General features: G+C 40.0%; 1 long non-coding RNA gene across 1 annotated transcript; it reads left to right on the forward strand.

Moving 5' to 3' along the window:
* The first annotated feature begins 3,888 nt into the window (after positions 1-3,888).
* Positions 3,889-5,146, forward strand: LOC120914483. Its single transcript, XR_005743688.1, has 2 exons — positions 3,889-4,039; positions 4,534-5,146. It is a non-coding gene; the product is annotated as an uncharacterized LOC120914483 (long non-coding RNA).
* The last annotated feature ends 525 nt before the right edge of the window (positions 5,147-5,671 follow it).

Here is a 5,671-nt window from a genome sequence, read left to right on the forward strand (position 1 = left end):
AGTGGGCAAATATTGCAAAGTCTAGATTCCCAACAGACTAAAGGCTGTAATAGTAGAAGGATTTGTATTGGGGGAGAAGTAGAGTGAGAGGGGGCAGAAGTAGGTAAAATAAGTTGACCCCTCCCCCAGGTCACCACAGCGTGAGGGAAAGTATCCTGCTCACCCCTCCCCCCTTGTTTGTTATTTTTTGTCTGGTTTGTTTGTGGTGTTTTCTCCGGACAGGGACGTTGTGATCCAGGTGTCGTGGCAGTGGTGGGTGTTGGTCTTTGTGGGTGAAGGAAGATACCTCGGGAAGGAAGAGTTCAGGACCTATCGGTGATATGGGTCCTGAGGGTGGTATTTCCGCTAACAGAGGTGTAGCTGGAATGTTTTGGTAACGGGTGGACTGCGGTCAGTGGTTGTCCCTGAGCCAGCCTGTCGGCTTGAGGCCCATGATCATATTGAGAGGTACCGCAGTGCAGTATTTACAAAATGGTAATTGAGGTTCCTGCAAAGACCAACGCTAGGATGGACTGATGGGTTTTGATAACAGATGTTTATGTTCATTTTGAAAAAGTATTTGTTTAATAAATAAGGCTGCTATGGCCTGTTCTACTCCAATTTCAGTGTGGTCTCATTAATCAGGTTAAAAGGGTGGTTTAAGCAGTAAGGTACATCTGTTATGCAATATTCAAGTAATATTCAAGGGGAAAATAAATAAAAGTGTAGATTACCCCATAATCTGTGCCTTCTATAGCGCTTTGTGCTTAGCACTGTGGTATATCTTGTAGGGTAAAAGGATATAGTGTAATATCTACTACATATCCAACAAGATATGTGTAGCCAAGAATCAGTAGGGGTCTTCAGAATCTGAGTGCCATTAGAATGGATCATGGAAAGAAAAAGAAAAAAAAAAAAAGAATGGACCATGACCCTGCACATGTATAGCACCCTATGACTAAGTCACTTGTTGCATCACATACCAAGGTGAGTAGAAAGAGCAGGACCCAGTGGCCAAAGCAAACGTTACAGGCTAGCCTTGCTCTTGCAGAATCAGGGTACAGTTCCCAAAAGGTACATCGCAGGTAACTAATCCTGAAACTGTTATTGCAAGAAATAAGTGGTCAGATCTTGATAGAAGTATCAAATAGTGAAAAATAAACAGTCCATCACCTAAGCATACTAGAAAAAAAATTGAGTCTTTTGGAGTGAGCAGGATTATATGGCTACACTGGGCAGAGGTTCCCAGAAAAGCTTTTGCCAGTGTTCAATTACCTGGTGGTAGTGGCATATAAGCCATGGTCAAAGAATAAACTCTTATGTCCTACAGTGGGGATCGAAAGTTTGGGCACCCCAGGTAAATATTTGTATTAATGTGCATAACAAAGCCAAGGAAAGATGGAAAAATCTCCAAAAGGCATCAAATTACAGATTAGACATTCTAATAATATGTCAACAAAAGTTAGATTTTATTTCCATCATTTACACTTTCAAAATTACAGAAAACGAAAAAATGGCGTCTGCAAAAGTTTGGGCACCCTGCAGAATTTATAGCATGCACTGCCCCCTTTTCAAAGCTGAGACCTGCCAGTGTCATGGATTGTTCTCAATCATCGTCTGGGAAGACCAGGTGATGTTAATCTCAAAGGTTTTAAATGCCCAGACTCATCTGACCTTGCCCCAAAATCAGCACCATGGGTTCTTCTAAGCAGTTGTCTAGAAAACTGAAACTGAAAATAGTTGACGCTCACAAAGCTGGAGAAGGCTATAAGAAGATAGCAAAGCGTTTTCAGATGTCAATATCCTCTGTTCGGAATGTAATTAAGAAATGGCAGTCATCAGGAACAGTGGAAGTTAAAGCAAGATCTGGAAGACCAAGAAAAATATCAGACAGAACAGCTCGCAGGATTGTGAGAAAAGCAATTCAAAACCCACGTTTGACTGCACGATCCCTCCAGAAAGATCTGGCAGACACTGGAGTTGTGGTACACTATTCCACTATAAAGAGATACTTGTACAAATATGGTCTTCATGGAAAAGTCATCGGAAGAAAACCTCTTCTACGTCCTCACCACAAAAATCAGTGTTTGAACTTTGCAAATGAACATATAGACAAGCCTGATGCATTTTGGAAACAAGTTCTGTGGACCGATGAGGTTAAAATATAACTTTTTGGCCGGAATGAGAAAAGGTACGTTTGGAGAAGAAAGGGCACAGAATTTAATGAAAAGAACCTCTGTCCAACTGTTAAGCATGGGGGTGGATCAGTCATGCTTTGGGGTTGTATTGCAGCCAGTTGCACAGGGAACATTTCACGAGTAGAAGGAAAAATGGATTCAATAAAATTTCAGCAAATTTTGGATGGTAACTTGATGCCATCTGTGAAAAAGCTGAAGTTAAAGAGAGGATGGCTTCTACAAATGGATAATGATCCTAAACACACCTCAAAATCCACGGGGGATTACATCAAGAGGTGTAAACTGAAGGTTTTGCCATGGCCTTCACAATCTCCTGACCTCAACATAATTGAAAATCTATGGATAGACCTTAAAAGAGCAGTGCGTGACAGACAGACCAGAAATCTCAAAGAACTGGAAGACTTTTGTAAGGAAGAATGGGCAAAGATACCTCAAACAAGAATTGAAAGACTATTGGCTGGCTACAAAAAGTGTTTACAAGCTGTGATACTTGCCAAGGGGGCAGTACAAGATATTAACTCTGCAGGGTGCCCAAACTTATGCAGACGCCATTTTTTTTGTTTTCTATAATTTTGAAAGTGTAAATGATGGAAATAAAATCTAACTTTTTTTGACATATTATAAGAATGTCTAATCTGTAATTTGATGTCTTTTTGGAGATTTTTCCATCTTTCCTTGTTTCGTTATGCACATTAATACAAATTTTTACCTGGGGTGCCCAAACTTTCGATCCCCACTGTATACTGTTTAATTAAGATTATCTGTTTTCATAATGTTCCATTTTCCAATAGTTAATAGGGTCACATTTTGGAAAATTGAAGGATACATATTTTTTGAAATGTTAACTGTGAATGTGGATTTAGGGCCAGATTCACAGAGGAAATAGGCCGGAGTATCTACTGATACTCCGGCGTATTTTCAAATTTGCCACGTCGTAGCTTTATTTGTAATTCACAAAAAAGATACAACGGCTTTTGGCTAAGATCCGACAGGCGTGCGGCTTCGTACGCCTTCGGATCCTAGGTGTAATTTTCCGGCGGCCGCTGGGTGGAGTTTGCGTCGTTTTCCAGCGTCGGGTATTCAAATTAGCTGATTACGGCGATCCACGAAGATACGCGCGTTCGTCGCAATCTCTTACGTCGTCGCTAGTCGGTTTTTCCCGTCGCAAACTTAGGCCTGCTTTTTCATGGCTTATATTTAGAACAGCCATGTTAAAGTATGGCCGTCGTTCCCGCTTCAAATTTCAATTTTTTTTGCGTAAGACGTCCGGGAATACGAAACGGCGTAACGCACGTCGCCGTTCAAAAAATACGTTGGGGCGCCGTAATTTCGCGCAAAGCACGTTGGGAAATTTTCACACGGAGCATGCGCAGATCGTTTGGCGCGGGAACGCGCCTAATTTAAATGGTACACGCCCCATTTCAATTAGGCGGGCTTGCGCCGGACGGCTTTACGTTACACCGCCGTAAGTTTACACGCAAGTGCTTGGTGAATCAGGCACTTGCGCTGAAAACTTGTGGCGGTGTAACGTAAAGGTGATACATTACGCCGCCGCAGATATCTGTGAATCTGGCCCTTAATTCGGGGAAAAATCATATTTATTGTGATGCATATGTGCATCTCAAATTGAATGTAGAATTAAAAACATTGACATGGTGATCAAACATGTTGTTGTTTTTTTTTTCTAAGTGAAATTTGTCAAATCTATAATGGTACCATAAAAGGCCCTGGCAAACGATTTTCAGAATTTTCCACACAAAGATATGAATACAATTCTACTGGTGTATGGCCAGCCTAAGTCAGGTTTCACTGTTGTATGTGAGAGATTCTGCTGACTTCCTGTCCCCATGACAACGAAGAAGGTGAGGGGAAAAAATTCTAATAGCCACATACAGACAGGAAAAAGAACTCATTCACATTCTATTTAAAACTAGCAAATTTAAAAACGGTCTTTACAGACAAAACATGTCAAGCAACTTGGGATGTGCTTAACTTGCTTGCCTTCTATATATAAATCTCAGAAAGTTTTAAATAAAATACTACCTGAAAGGAGATTTTTTTCTACACTGTTATCTTCCCTTATTTGGCATTGTGTTAGGATGTAGCCATGTGGCAATAACCAATACCAGTAACCTTCCAACAGAAGAGAGCTGGATCAGCTAAGCTCAATAGTGTAGCAACAGGAATTACAAAGATTACTGTATCATTTGATTTAAGGGATCATGAGGCGGCCCTACAACCACCTGTTGCTACTTCTTAATTTCCCTCCATTCATATTCAGTGACATCACAATCACAGTGACTTGCACAAGGACAAGGTTAGTCATGTGTAAATGATGTCTTTTCTCTGTCTAAAGGTACCAACAGGCATGGGAAGACAGCTGGATCTAGTGACCAACTAGCATTGAGATACTGCAGCTCATCAACAAATTTTCCAACAGCCTCCAAAAAAAAGGCACTGGGATTTATACATTCACATCTCCGCCAATGTCTTCCATAACAAAAACAAGGGTTATGGACTGTTCGTATTTTGTTGGTACCTGGGGAAGGCTAGATTGCTCTTGCATGTCAAATTGCCCATTGTGTTATATGGGCACCTTTATGTTTAGATGGACTCTTGAAATTAGAACTGCAGATAAGGCAGAACATTGAGTAATAACCATGTGAAGTAAAACTCTATACCTGTTTGTGCTTGCTTTGTTTTTGAAATGACCATTTAGAAGGAAAATGTATGTGCTAAAACATTTTTGATCTGTAATAAGACATGAATCCTCCCTGCAACATGATGCTGCTCCTGTGTAGTAATAACCCCTATCCACTCTAGAAAGTGTAGATAATGTGACATTGGTCCCCTCTTCTCAAAACAACAGCCACCATGTTTTTTATGAATATCCAACTGCCAAGACCGTTAAGTTCAGGGGACATGTACAGCTCATAAAGAAATATCAATGAATACATAACCTGATATTATGTAAGTTTACTGGTGATTTTTATCCTGGCTAGTTTTCCTTTAAGGTTCAAAATGCTGTGGAATGCAATGTAGCACAAGAGGTCAGACTAGCGTATTTTAACTGGCAGAGCATGGAAGAATCCATTGTACTTCTAGAATTTTAAAATTGAATGATTTGGACAAAAATATACCTTTGTTCAACAGATAAATTGTATCTTTTTATATGGATGGTTTTCTTGTGAACCCAACTTTATTTATTCTGGAAAAAGGTGTCTGGGCTTCAATAATCCTTTTTGTAATTAACCTTGCAGCATTGTGTAAGGGGTCAATATTTTTCCTACTCTGTAAGAAGCTTTCACAGACACAAGGAGTACTTCCAATACAGGTTAATCCTAAGAACCACAGTGCTGTAATAAATAAAATGCTTCTTCACCTCTGCAGATTACTACATTCGTAACCTGATGCTACAATTTCAGGAAACGAAAAACGCTTCTATATAAACTGGAAACAAATTAATGTGAAGGTGTTGTAAAACCAAAACCTTT

The sequence above is a fragment of the Rana temporaria genome, chromosome 9, assembly GCF_905171775.1.
Source record: "Rana temporaria chromosome 9, aRanTem1.1, whole genome shotgun sequence".
Lineage (NCBI taxonomy): Eukaryota > Metazoa > Chordata > Amphibia > Anura > Ranidae > Rana > Rana temporaria.